Raw genomic sequence first — 15,775 nt, forward strand, 5'->3', positions numbered from 1 at the left:
TCTTCACAATCTATGTAGAATAATTTCTTCTCAGCACACTTATGACCTTTAGTGTATTTGCTATCACAACTGTAACAAAGCCCTTTTCTCTTTTTTCTTCCAATTGTTGTGGTGTCAACCTTATAGGTTGTGGAAGACTAGGGGCAACAACACTTCCGTCTTTATAGTTGTGAGTGGTATGCTTCCTAGTTGCCATAATTTTGCTTTCCATTTTTCTTGCTAACCTGAATGCCTTCTCTAATGAATCAGGTTCCCAAAGGCGAACATCATGTTGGATATTATCCTTTAAAGACCCTATGAACACATCAATCCTATGCTCCTCTGGAATATCTTTTACCCTTATGTTCAATTTTTGGAACTCCTCAATGTGCTCCATTATTGAACCCTTTTGTTTGAGACTTATCAATTGGCTAAAAAAAGTGTTGCTTTTTGTATCCTCATAATGTGCTATCAATTCTTCCGTAAAAATTGCCCAAGTGATAAATTGTTTACGAGAGCAAAGCCATTGATACCATACAAACTGATTTGGTTCCAAATATAAAGTCGTACCTTTTGTGTGTTTTGCACATTATTGAGATCAAAGAATTGCTCCATCTGTAATATCCATGTGGCGAGATCCTTGCCATCAAACTTCCTCATATCGATTTTTGGAATATGGTGAGTCTTCGATCCAACATTAGAGTCTATGGAATCATGATTAACATTTCTTTTGTTCTCATCATGAGTTTCCTTTAGTACCCTTTCACCCTTAGTGACCATTTCTTGTAGCAACTTATTCATATTTATCTTCAATTCGTCCATGTCTGTCTTCAGATCTATCTTCAAATCGTCCATCTTAGCTTCTATGCCTTTCTTTAAACCATCCATCTTAGCTTCTACATCTTTCTTTAAACCATCCATCTTAGATTCTATTATTTTTTGTGCAAGTGACAATTGTTACACTTGGTCTCGTAATTTTGATATATCATGTTGCATTTCTTCCTCTTCTTCATGGGTCATGCTAGAGCTTTCAGGTTTCCTACTAGGTGTTTGCATTTTCTTTTCTTGAGGCGTCAATTACCAATAATAATGCTTTACTATGCCCTTTGAATTCCTTCAAACTAATTTTTCAAACCAATCTTATGCAAAAATTTTAAAAAACTACACATCTTTTTTTCACTTTGTAGGAGCTCGATATTGCCTCTAATGTATCTCTGTACTTTCTGATCATCTAGTTCCGAATTTGTGACCTGCAGTAGTCCTTTGTGTCCTTTTTCCAATGCCACAAGTCTGACCCAAATTGGATTCTCCAAGGAAGAGTTATGCGAAATCTCCCACAGTGACTTGATTATAGACTAGTTCAGTAGAGCGAACTTGTACGACGTGCCACAAGTCACTGTTTCAACCTTTGGATCTGAAAAATGCATACAAGAAACTACAGTCCGTCCTCTTTTTGTACCTTCTTACAAAATTTCAATCTGATCCCCAGAGAGAGAGTTATGACGATTTTCCCTAGGTCACCTGCTTGGAATGTAATTCAGGAGTCTGCAAAAAGACCAACTTCCTCAGATCATATCTCCACAAATATTGCGCGAAAAGCTCTAAAATTCGGACCCGAGGTTTAGCGCGATTTCTTCTCAAATGGTTTTTTTTTGCAACTTCTGAAACGTCGTAGAAAAAAGTTATAGCGAAAATGCCACGAAGACCTGTTTGGATCAGTGAAACCCTAGAATCCAAAGCTCTGATACCAAATGTTATGAAACCAGCTCAAGAAAAGATAGAAAAGATAGATCAACGCCTTAGAATTCAGCCTCTTTGAGGGGGCAACCTCCTTTACATTACATAAATGAACAATTCTTGGATGATTCAAATGACAAAACCTCCTTTCTATATATAGGAGTCTAAGGAGTCACAATATAATTGAGCCGACCTAACAATAATAATATAAAGCCACAAAAATAACAATAGAGGGTTTCTATGGGGCAAAGTAATAACAATATGGGAGCAATAGGGGCACAACAAAATTAATAAGGGGTATAACTATAATAGTAATGAGGTAATCACTAGTATTATAGGGACCCAACAGTTTGTCATTAAGAAGTGTTAGATGAATGGTGGGTTGCATTTCATTAGTTCAGATGGCAGTTCTAATTAACAGCTCTGCCTTTTTTTGATTTAAACTTTCGAAAGATTTACGGTAAGGATGTTCTTTATCCCCTTACTTATTTCTCTTAGTTGTTGAAGGGCTAAGCAGATCGCTCTTGAATGTAAAGTCTCGAAGGTAAGTAAGATGTGTATAGGTTGGTAAGAGGATAAGCCTCACCCATCTCCTTATCTCCTTTGGTTAAAGATATTCTGATTTTTATGTTGTTTTTTTATCAGACTGGGAACTTTGGCTTAAATCTTTATTGCTTAGGCTTTGACATAGAGCTAAGTAGGCAGAAATCTCAAGCCCATGCTTATTCCTCGGAGGAGCAACTTCTGGCATAGCTGGACACGATACTTACCTTGTGGCAAGGGGAATTTGGAAGAAGACATAAAGTATATTAGTCTCGTATGATTATTCTCAAATTGGATTTACTTGCTGTTCTAGCTAATCAATTCAGGAGACACAGCTATGCACATTGGACTTTTCTTCACAGGGAGTGTAGAATATGGTGGATTTCTCTCACTTAGGTTCCGTCTTATTTGCAGGTTTCCACTGAAGATTTTCTACATATGCCAGTGTGGATTTCATATTTACAGTATTCCTGCACTTCTCATGCGGCAAACTCGAAGGAAAGACTTTAGTGTCATGATGTCGCATCATGTGATTACAGTGCTCTTGATTGTGTACTCATACATTACACGGTATACATTTTAACATGTCTTTTTAACTTTTCAGTATTATTAAAAAGAAAAGTAAGTTAATGTTTTTGTTTGGTATATATATATAATTTTTTTACAATAAATCTCACTCCTAAATATTTTAGCTTTTAAACGGTAATAAAATATGCCAATATCTTTATAAAATAATATAAATTATTCTAACTCTGGACTGCATTTCACAGGAGTAATTATTATTTCTAACAAAATTATTTATAAAATGACAAATTGCCAAGAAAAATTTTACTCCTAAAACTTTCCCTCTAAAATAAAATTAGAAAACAAATCACATCCACCCTTGCAGAACAAGCCACATCCCAAATAAAATTACAAAAGAAATCACATCCAAAACAAATCATATCCACCATTGCAGAACAAGCCACATCTAAAATTGCATGGGTAAACCCCTGTAACTGCGAACCCTTGCCACCTCCCTCCGTTAATATTTAGCGATGCACGCATGAGACCAGTGTGGCTGTCAAAGGCACTGGAGCCTGACAAACTCACACTTAGTGATCCATCCATGAGACAAGTGTGGTTGTCAAAGGCACTGGAACCTGACAAGTCAAGTGTGGTTGTCAAAGGCACTGGAACCTGACAAGCTCAACAAGTAGAAAAATGGGGGACCCACTGCACATAACAAAACAAAAGTGGGACATCCTAGAATGTCTCCTCAGAGTTTTGTTTTATTGTTACTGTCCATTTGCACAGAGTCCTTCTCTAACTTCCCGTGAAGATTCTAGAACGACACCAAGCTTGAACCTACAGGTTTTCTCCTCTATGCACGACTATTAAAGTAGGGTTCCTCCTTAACCATAGGATTGAGGCAATAGAAAGACCTTTTCTATCTCTATAAAATCTAACCCGTTTGAGGTTCTGACACTCGCAGGATAGAGAATACTGCAGTGGGGGATAGCCTAGGCCACTTTCTAGAATCTTCCAGTAAAAGTGAGCTATCACAAGCTTATTATTACAAGCGGAAATTTGGAGATTTATCTTAAAAGTATAAAAATTTGGCAAATTTTACTGCCTTTTAATGTGCAAGTTATTTGGCTATATTTTTTTGAATATATTTTGATTTTTCTAATGATTTTGTATAAATCTTTCTAAAAATTTAGAAATAAATGAAAATTAATAAAAACATTTAAAATAAATAACATAGAAAACTTATTCAGTGCATACTTTATCTATGTTCCATGTTTCGGAGGTCCCCATCTCTTCCATTTGAAAACCTTGTTATCATCATTCATGTTTTTGCCACTTATATTCACCTGTGTTCCTGTTGATGCATATTTGGCTCATTTAGAAGTCAATATTCTCAACTTTACAACCCCCAATATTCTAATATTTGCAGCGATATTTTCCCTAACATTGATATATATATATAAAATCAACGATCCCAAGTTGATGAGGATTATGCAAGTTGCACAATTTAATTGCATCATATGATACTCGGCATGTAATTTACTATTTAACGTTGTCAATAATGCATGAAATTTATATCTACAATGTTAGAAGTCGATATCGTGGAAAAGGTTTCTTTCAGCGATTTCCAAATTAAATCTTCTGCTGTGCATAGCATGCAGAGATTGAGGTGGTGGCAGTGGTCATGCCAGTGAAGGGTTGACTGAAATTCAGACACTACATAGAAAAGTTCCTTTAAGTGATTTTGTATTAAATCTTCTTCTTTGCATTACATGTAAGTGATTTTGTGTTAAATCTTCTCCTTTGCATTACATGTAGAGGTTGAAGTGGTGACAGTGGCCATGCCGGTGAAAAAGTCAGTGAAACTCAAACACTAAATAGAAAAGGTTTGCTATGGAAGGACTTTTGACAAGTTTCCTGCTTTGCAGCTCCTCTTATTTTGAGATGGAGAATCATAGGTTTTAATTTAATATTTGTGTTTTAAGTATTATTAATATAATTATATTTGGTAGGATTTTCCTATCTTCTAGTTTACATGTTTATTATTCACCTCACTATAGGGGAGGGTAGCCCAAGATTAGAACTAGTTCCTAGCGAAACTCAAACACCACATAGAAAAGGTTTGCCTTGCAGCTCCCCTTATTTTGAGATGGAGAATGATAGGTTTTTAATTTAATAATTTTTCTTTCAGTATTATTGATATAATTATATTTGGTAGGACTCCGGTTAGGTGAGACTTCATTCCACTACTATCGCCACTTGAGCTACCCCATGCCGACCATTTAAAATAAACTTATTATTAACTTAAAAAATGAATATAAGTGTTAAACATATATACATTTAAAATAAATATATAATGAAATTGGTTCCATTTTATTATAGAGATTCTTAATCTTTAAATGGTTTTGTTAGTATCATTATTTATGAATAACACTTCCAAAAAGCTATAGTCTTTTGATATAACAATCATTATATTTTTTAAATTAATGAATTTAATTAAAAGGGAAAAATTACATAATTATTTCGGAAATAAATTTCAGCCTTTGATTTGTATATATCACTGAGAATATTCTAAAATATTCTATTGAAATTAAATTCCTGTCACTCTAGTAATAATTATTGATAATTAAATTAAAATTAACCCTATTCCAAAATAAATATGTCTATCAACATAATGATATTTCCTTTTAAACTTAATATTTAACAATTTTTTATAACCTACTTATATAAATAAATGATTTAATTTTTAATTATGGAAATAAATAATCAAATAATTTTTTTTTGGTTTATATCTGTTTCTCTTTATGGAAATGTTGATTTTAATTTCCATATAGGTTACAAGATTTAGTTTCAAATACTTTTGTTCTCTCTGTATTAGGAAGCCTTCTATCCTAACTTTTGATTTTAATTTTTATATAGGTCAGAGACTCAGAAGATTTAGTTTTAAATCTTTTTGTTCTCTGTATGAGGAAATGTTCTTTGTAAACAGGGGTGTTGATTCGATGATCAAGTATTTTGTCATTTTTTTTAATTGTAAACTCCCCTAACAATATAACCAATCAAAAATGAAAATCTAGAAAAAGGTCAATGAGATGAACCCTTGTTTTTAATAATGAAAGGTGGGATGAAATATGGAACTTAATCTCCAAATGAAAATTACTTTTCTGATATTTAAGTATTCTAATGATTTTCCGCATCGGATCTATTATTTTTGCCTTGCATGACACAAGTGATCTCTTATTGGAAACAACGAAGCTCTTTCAGTATGGTGGCAGGGATTTTGCAGCTGTAATGAGCTTTGTGCTTTTTTCCCTTTCATGGTTTTTGCTCCGCTTGATATATTACCCATTCTGGATCCTCCGGAGTTTAAGGTTTTCTGATATCCTTTCTCAAATTTTCAGTTCATGAGGTTTTACTGTTATTTTGAAGGTCAAATGTCTGCTACTTCATTGAATATAAAATAATACTTACACTATGGGTTTTCCAATTTTCTCTTGCAGTTATGATGGTATTCAGTGCCTAGATCTCCCAGATCCCTATCACATATGGATCTATTATGTATTTAATACGCTGCTTTTGACTCTCCTCGTGTTTCATATGTATTGGTGGAAACTTATATGTTCCATGGTTTTGAGGCAGTTGAAAAATAAAGCTACACTTTATGAAGACATTAGATCGGGTAAGTGGGTAGATTCCCTTTTCTCCACCATCAGATGAATGCCATCATTGCTTTGTTTAGCTGCCACATACTCCTTTTTTTCACAAGTGTTTTTCCGTTAATTAACTCTCTCAAGGGAGGAGATCTTCATGTTTCCCTTGATAATTAAGTACTGTCTCATAATTCTGGCTAAGAAAAAATAGTTTTTTTGGCCTTCACAATTCCAGATTCTGAAGACGAGTAGTACCTAAAGCACGAATATTATGGGCATGTTTGGAAAAGGTACTCTGGTTTTTCAGGCTGATACAAGATCCCAAAGAACATATAATTCTTAGTTTAGGGATTATTGCTGACTCAGTTGTATATTGTGAACACTGAAAGATCTCAAATTGTTGTGTTTTTGCACTTGAATAGACGGGTAACATCCACTTACAGTGTCGGTTGGAAATAGGCTTTATGTGTTTAATGTCCACTATTTATGAGTTCATCAACACGCTGTTTATTGAAACAAGGGGTTGTTTTTAGTGTGATTTTTTCGAAGCTTTTTTCGTGGATTTCGGTATATTTTTCCAATTTAATTTCTCTAAAATCTTCTAGGAATTCATTGAAATCACAAGATTGATAGGTAAATCTTGCACAATAGAAGTGCCTTAGAAGTTTTTAATGTTGCTGAATCTATATATACAGTGAAAAAATTATTTTAAATAATACAAATCAAAATTTCACCTCAAATATTTCCACAGAATTGAATACCAGAAACTCTAAAAAATCGCATTATAAACAATTCCCTTCATATTTATAATTCAGCCATAAAAACAAATTAAATTAAAAAGAGACCAAAAAAATGCATCTGAATGATTCACATCATTTGTTTGTATGAGTGTATTTTCATTTTTTTTTTCAATAACAGATACTACATTATATTATTCACCCAAAAAAAACTTAAATCCTCACTCACACCAGCATCACCGATTCCACTTGTTAATAGTGCTCCAGCATTCATACTTATTTCTCTTCATTCTGCAATTTTATTACTAGTAAATTCGTTGATTCTTGATCACCTCTTTGATAAAAGAGCTTACAACACGTCAACACGATATTGGTCAATGTAACAAGCATAAATTTGCTAATTTTGAATCTCATTGCGATGAATTGAAATTACATTAAATTAATTAGGGTAAAGTTACACTTATTACATATATTAATTAGTGTAAAGTTACATTTACTAGGATAAACATGTCTCTCAAATGAGTCTGATTGAATAATTAATACTATCACTGCATCATATATTCATAATATATATTTTATCTTGTATATTTATAGGGGTTCATTTGCATTGTTTTGCTTAGGATAGGTGAATTGAACGCCATGGATTTAGATGATGGGTTTTGGGTAAATTATTTTTTAGGTTATTAAATGAGATATTTTGATCGGTTTTGTTTATATTTATAATTAAATATTTAATGTTAACAATCAAGTAATGTGTTTTTTATTATTTATGGTTTTTGTTTGGTAAGAAGTCAAATATTATTTAATGAGTAGAAGTTTAATAGTGAGATAATGATATATTATAATAAGATGTCATTATTAATGATAATTTTTACTTTGATGTGAATTAGTACATAATATTTATGAAGAGAAACTTGATGTATAGCACATGTATGATTTTAGTTATTTTGAGTAAGTTATATATTTGGTAATCAAATGAAGTCTCGTGAAGCCCCCTTTCAAGACAAGGACCAACACTAATCACTTCTTCTTGGTAAGATGAGCTTTTAGGGCCTTTCTATATCATTGATAACATTCTTGTTATTCTTCTTGGTAAGATGAGCTCTTAGGGCCTTTTTATATCACTCATAACCTTCTTGTTATTTTGCTATCAACCATAGAATAATTATGGGTGAGGATGATTTGATAAATGAGATTTATAATTGAATACATGTTATAACTTGAATATATTCTTGTTATGATGTGAGTGAGAGATTGGTAGGTAGGAATGTTGCTCGAAGGGATTGAAGAGTAAGTTCAATGATAGATCTATTAGGAGCCCACACCTATAAAATATTTTAATAAAAGTACCATGATATGGTTGTGGGCTAGGGTATAAAACAATTACTAATTTTATACCATGTTGTTATTACTTTCTCCATAATTGAGTGGATCATTGATGTTTGAAGACATGAGGAGAGCCATATTCATGCAAATCGTAAGAGATGAAGTGAGATCACTAGGAAGGGTAAAATCAATGAATATGTACAATATTTCTTGGAAGCAGAAAACTAGTGACTACATAAATGATCATGATCTATGAGATTCCTTAGACTCTTTTAGCTTGAAGAGTGCAATTTAAATCAAGTACTAAGCAGCGAGAAACTAGTAACTAAGAAAAAATAATAAAAACAATACTTGGAAACAATGAAAAAATAATACTAAGAAACAATGAGATGCGACCCATAGGTGAGATATTTGTCACAATGTGATGTTTCCCTCACTCTCACACAACTTTATTTGATCGACAATGCCAATATTTGTAAGAGTACAATATGGTTCAAAAATTTGGACGAACTCCTAAAAAATAGTATTTGGAAACTAATTATGACTGCAATCCTAATGACGCTTTAACAATGTCTAGTAATGAATTTCTCCATTAAATCTCTAACACTCCCCCTTAATGGAGAAATGAGTTATTTAAAACACCTAACTAATTTCTACATATTTCAAACTTTTCCTTTCCAAGAGGCTTTGTGGAGATGTCAGTCACATTTTCATCTTTATTACAATAAATAATATCAATCTCCTTTGACTATATCTTTTCCCTTATAAATTGATGATGGGTCTCAGTATGCTTCTATCTAGCACAACACATAGGATTTTTGGCTAATTTGATGATTATCATGTTTGATAATTGTTGATGTTTTTTGTTCTTCTCCCACACTTTCAAGAATTTTCCTCAACCTAACTGCCTCACAAGCTACACTGCATAAGGCTTTGTACTTAGGTTTAGTTGATGACAAAGAAAAAATTGGACGTTTCTTGTTACTCCATGAAACAATCCCGAATCCAAAGCTAAATACATATCCTGTGGTTGTTTTTTAGTCATTAATATTTCCAAGCGAATTTGAATCATAATAACTTGCCAACTCAATATCAAACTCATTAATATATTTAACAAAAATAGTAGTCCCTTTCAAATATTGAAGGACTCTATCTCCTACTTTCTAGTGGCTTTCATGAGGCTTGGTCATGAATTGACTACAAATGTTGACTGAATATGTTGTATTTGGCTTGGTTGTAATGAGATATTTTTAACTTTTGACCAACTGACAATACAAAGTACCAGCCAACTCTTGTTTTATCATCACTATAGAGTTTAACATTATGTTCTAGATGAATAAACACTACTTTACATTCATTCATGTTAAACCTTTTAAGTAACTCCCATATATTTACTTCCATTATAGGAAATTTCAGCCTAAAAGTGGCATCCTAAGGAAAAATAATAAAATAATAGTTAAAATAATAAAATAAGAGGTACGAATTTTGGATGGAAAAAAGAAAACTATTTTTTTTAATTGTATTTCTTGCTTATCTCTTTATAGCTTTACCCAAATTTCCAATGTAACACTCGTTGGATGCAAAATTAAATTCCACATCCAACGAGTACCCATTATGCATACTTTTGAGAGGACCCACATTGATAAAAATTGAAGATACATTAAAAAGTGTGTTGACCATGTTTTTTACTTATCAGGTTGGAAGTCATATTAGATGATAATGATGATCAAGTTTCACTTATCTTGGAAACTAGGCCAATAGGAGTTTTAAGAAGAAATCTTCTTAACTTATATCTCTTTATCATTATTCATTATTCATGGACTCTAAGGAAAATATGAAACAAAAGATCCCAAAATATTGTTGTTTCCCCAATAATGGTTCCAAAATGTGATAGGCTTAAACAATACAAAAGAAAAACCCTATTTTAAATGTCAATTTAGGATTGTAAGATTTAAAGACATTTTACACTATATATGTAGTTTTATAACCTAAATTCCTAAGCCTTATTTACTTACAAAAAAATTATATAGTATGGACATATTTTATAAACAAAATTAATGGAAAAGTAAATGGATATTATAGTCTATATTGGGTAACCAAGAAAAACAAATAACAAGTACAATTATGAAACTATACTGTTAACTTGACAACTAAACTCTAAAGAAAATTAACTATCTATTGCTATATAAATTAATTATAGAAGTTTAAATAAATGCTAGCGAATTGCAAGAAATGATATTATAGTGACTAATAGATAAATTCAAGAAATGAACTATGATAATGCTACAAAAGTTATCTACAGCCCATGATATAAAAACGAATTATAACTATAATAAACCTAGGTTAAAGTTAAAAACAAAAACTAAATTATAGCCACAACAATTAAAATAAAAACTAACTATAATAATCATCTTATCCCGAAATTAAACAATCCTAAGAAAGAAATATATATTAGGAAGAAACATGTCCTAAATGCACAAGAAACAAAAAGCTTGTTACAATGAGTACACATTTCAACAAATAATTATATGCACATGTAACAAAATAAATACATAAGATAAAAAGACAATTACAATCATCATGGTTGTAGAGTGTCCCTTGCTCCACAATTCATTGTGATCAAAGAGGTACATGCTCATCAACTCACACAAGAATTATGAACTTGTATTTATTTTGTATTCAACTATAGAATGTGATAAGAACAATCAAACTCTTTCTTGTTATTCTCTTTCGTATTTTATACCAAAAAATACTAATTTCTATGCAACTAATTTAGTGAATTCCAATAGTTCTTTCCTTGCATGAAGGAAGACAATTATTTTTCTTTCAAAACAAACTATCAACTACTAACTACAAAATTGTTTGAACTAACTGTGAGAATTTTTCCTTATATTCAGGCCAAGAAGATTGCATGATCTTACAATAACATTGACAGATTTCCATAGGGATCATGACATGGCTAAAACAATTTAATATGATAGTATGGTAAAAGTAAATATTTACGAAATCATGTCTTTCTGCTCTTATAAACTATTACTTAACATCATTTTTTGTCTTCTCTAGTTATACCAATGCAAAAAAAATCTTTAGAGACTACCATTCTTAATTGAATGTCTTGATGTTGGTGAAAGAGTCTTCAAGCATTGTTGCTAATAAGAAAATTTAACAATAAATTGTTAACATGTGATTGTACAATGTCTCTTCTAACATAAAAGTAATTAGATGTTTGAACCTACAAAACGCACATTATCCATCTAAAACGCACTCGAACATATAGTTTCATTAATTTCCCATTAAAAGGATCATTCCTTCACACATAATCCAAACATATTATGTGTGGTATAAAAGTGGTAGAAATCAAGGAAAAATGAGAAAATGGTGAAGAAGGCAGGTTGAATTTTAAGTGAAAAAGGCAGTTTAATGTGCAATTGAGGAGGGAAGTAATAGACCTCATTAATACCCTTACCATGTAGTACTTAAAGCCTCTTTCCTTTGATATGTCCCAATCTTTGATGCCATAACAGAGTCTTTTCCTCATAGACTATAGGAACAATGGAATTATTGCACCCATCACTAATATTGGTTCCTAGTAGCTTATAAAGAGTTCCAATATGAACTCTCCTTAGCGATATTATTACTCCTTGAACCATCCTACTTGTTTCCTTTTCAAACATTCCTTTTACGCCTACATCACCCATCTTCCTCATAGAAATAAAATTTATGGTCAATCTTGAGATGTCTAGAACACCAAGGAGCATTTTAATACTTCCATCCATTAGCTTCAACTTGACTTTTCATCATCCTATGATTCTGGCCATCAAGTCATCTTTTAGAAAAACATCACTTCCATCGTACTTTCATACTTCCAAAACCACTCTTGGTGAGGACTTGTGTGAAAAGGTGCATCTGATTCGAATAACCATGTCTCATGCTTCGCATGTGTGATTCAGGAAGACAAGTACACATCCCCTCCTTTGATTAGAGAGTTTCTTTCTTTTATATAAGGTGCATCATCAGATGCCTTCCCTCTTTCAACACTTTTGGATGTACAATGTTTCTTGTAATGCCATTCTTTTCCACATCTCCAACATACCTTTACAATTTTTCTTGGAGATTTAGATATCCAGCTTGAGGACTTATTTTTATTTCTACCCTAGAAATGTCATCTTACAAATAAGGAAACTGTATTTTTAATTTCCATGTTTTTCCTTTTGATCTCCTCCAATAATATATATGATGATGATGGGTCCTGGTTTGGACTTGAAACATTGAGTATAAATGAATACCATGGGTAAATCTCAGGAAATCTATTCCTCAAATTCAAATCACAACAGAAATTTGCAAACAAGAATATATATGAGACTATTTCATCAAATCTTGAAGTAGTTTCATTACTATCTATGGTAACAACCACACTATCCCATGGGTATGGTGAATAACACAACAAATTGATACACTTATCTTCATTTTAAATCTTAGTATCAATAGATAATAGTTGAATTGCCACAGTGTTGAAGGCATTCATATGCTTTATCATCAAGACTCCATCATTCATCCTTAGGTTGTACAACTTCTTCCGCAGGAACAATTTGTGCACCAAAGAATTAGGTTATACAAAGTCCCTAAACTGCTCCACAATGCCTTACTGTGACTTTACCTAAAAAATTCAGCAATATTGGATTTAAGAGACAATTTTAAAATGATCTTTGCTTTTAGATCTAACTTGGTCTAATATTTTATCGACATCTCCATTGGTGTAGTACCTAGATTTATTGTGATTCATTGATATTTCTCCACTAAAATATCTTCCATAGCTCAAAATTACGCCCATTGAATTTCTTGATTTCTATCTTTCAACTCCTCACCATTTCATTTAACCACAATAATTGACACCATAGATATCCCACTATAGAAATGTTTTTCATGGGCCTTATTGCTGTAAAATGTAGCATTCTTTGGAAGGGGTTACACTACAAGGCTATTACTAGAACAAGAGACAACAACGGGCTAGTGGCCCATTCTCACCACATCCAAAACCCCCTTTTCTTTACATATTTTCACCAATGGGAGGAGTCCCAGTATGTGAGAAAGTCACCTAATGGGTATTCTATGGTTAGGGTACAAATTAACTCAATGAAACCTTATACAAGGAAGGTACAATTCAGGTTTAGTGCTCTAATTGGAGGCAATTCACTTTATCCATAGAGGCGTAGGGTTAAGAGCACATAACCTAAGGCTTGATTGATTTGTTGAATGTTGGGGTGGAAAAAGGTTAGGGAATGGAGAAAGGGTTTCCAACAATGATTTTAAATAAGGACAAGGCACATTAAACCCTCAAGAAGCCACCAAGTTGAAGTTAAATCCAAACTAGGGTTAAATTAGGGATAATAACTAGGGAAAATAAATTTATGGACGAAATTGAAGTGAATTCCTACGAAAAGGAGGGATTTTGTGGCAACCACTCTGAAAATTCCTCTTCCCTAAGAATTCAAACCAAGCCCTAGCTTGGTTGCGTGGCCTTAAAGGGGTCGAATCAGGGCATGAGAAAAGAGAAAAAAAATATGGATTTGATCATCAACAAGGAATGTCAATGTCCAGGTCCCTAGGAGAATAGAGTCTATGATTTGATGGATTAACCAAAGAGTTGCTAAGGAGGATAAATCCTTGATGCCCTCACATCAAAAACTGTAACAATTACCTATGAAAATTGGTCAAGGAGCTTTATAGGAGAACTAATTAAATTTCACCACTAGGAAATTCATTTACGTAATATTCATGATCAATTCATGTAATAGTGACATCTAGATACCATTCAATAAATTTTCAACAAATTAGGGCACAATAACAAACCCTAGATTCAACATATCCCATACATTATATATAGAGAAAATAAATATTCAAAAATGAGTTCACTTATAAGATAACATGCAAAATATTCCATCCATTGATCTAAGGCAATAACTCCAAATGCAAATTATTTGCTCCAAATGTCAAAATGAATTCATAGAAACCATAGAATGTTGATGTCATCCATGCGTAGGCCCTTCTAGGGCATGTGTTGAGGATTATGGGTGTCATGTGATGTGTAGGATTCCTCCAAAATAATATCCTAAGGGTTGGCCTTTATGTCTCTATCAATCGCCCTTTATGCACCTCGATTTTGATTTTGGGGTACAAAAGTTGTCTCATGGATCTCCCAGTGGTCAAAATGTCGATCTCTACTCCAATGTTGGCGGCTTTCAAGGTGGTGCTAACCCTACCATGTCTCAAGGTGTCACACCATCCTCCTCTGGTCCCTGGATTAACTACCAATCTCTCATGATGTGTGAAGCCAACTCGGGACATGTTGGTCTAGGTGCATCATCTGGTAAAAATCACCAATTCAGGTAAAAGAGCTTAAACTTTGTGGGTGTTGGAGGTGCCCATGGTATGTGTGATGCTTTGTTATAGATTGAAGACCCATGACTCTTAGCATTCCACCTATGGGTGTCAATATGCTCCTTTAAGAGACTTGGGCCCCAGTTAATTTCCCTAAGCCATGACTATGGGACCACCTAATAATTACAAAAAATATCCAGTGTTAGCATCTACATCATCAGTCACATTTAATCATTTTTGCATCTAAGTGATACAATCTTGAAATTGGGAAATTTGACACTTCAAATAAGGATTTCGTTCCAAAATTAAGGATTTGAACTGTAATAATGTTACCTCCATAGGTAGTAGTGGCTAAAAGGCCATCCTATTAGGTGCTTCCGACCCCCAAGGGGAAGTGACATGTCCTTGGTGAACCCTTCAATTCATATGTCTCATTGAGTCACCTTGTATCTAAAACCTAGAATATCCATTAGGTGACCTTATCACATATCGAGTCTCCTCTCATCGGTGCAAATATGTAAAGTATAGGTTTTTGGTTGTGGTGACAGTGGCCCACTAGTCCATTGTTGTCTCTTGTTCTAGTAATAAACTTGTAGGGTACCCCTCTCCAAGGTCTACTAGATTTTGCGGCAACGGGCCTAAGCCAAAACCTTAGCCATAAAGGTGCCCCCTTGAAGAAAAAATGCTTTGATACCAAATGTTGGATATAACCTTGCATAGTTATTGTTGAAAATATATTTTTAATATAAACCAAAAAAATGTAATGGTGCACAAACACATTTAACACAATTTTTTACCATAAAACACAAACTAGGAAAACCAAAAATATTCTTTCAATATATTATCTCTTTACAGTGTTGCAACACAACATGTATACCTTGTGGCATCAATAAACCCCCAATCCATTAAACCTAG

At 33.0% G+C, this 15,775-nt stretch overlaps 1 pseudogene; it reads left to right on the forward strand.

The window, feature by feature from the left end:
* Nucleotides 1-15,775, forward strand: part of LOC149223474 (ASC1-like protein 3) — an 86,192-nt pseudogene that overhangs the window by 56,723 nt on the left and 13,694 nt on the right.

The sequence above is a fragment of the Pinus tabuliformis genome, chromosome Q (genome assembly GCF_031772625.1).
Source record: "Pinus tabuliformis cultivar Carrire ecotype Pingquan chromosome Q, CPIR1, whole genome shotgun sequence".
In the NCBI taxonomy this organism is placed as follows: domain Eukaryota; kingdom Viridiplantae; phylum Streptophyta; class Pinopsida; order Pinales; family Pinaceae; genus Pinus; species Pinus tabuliformis.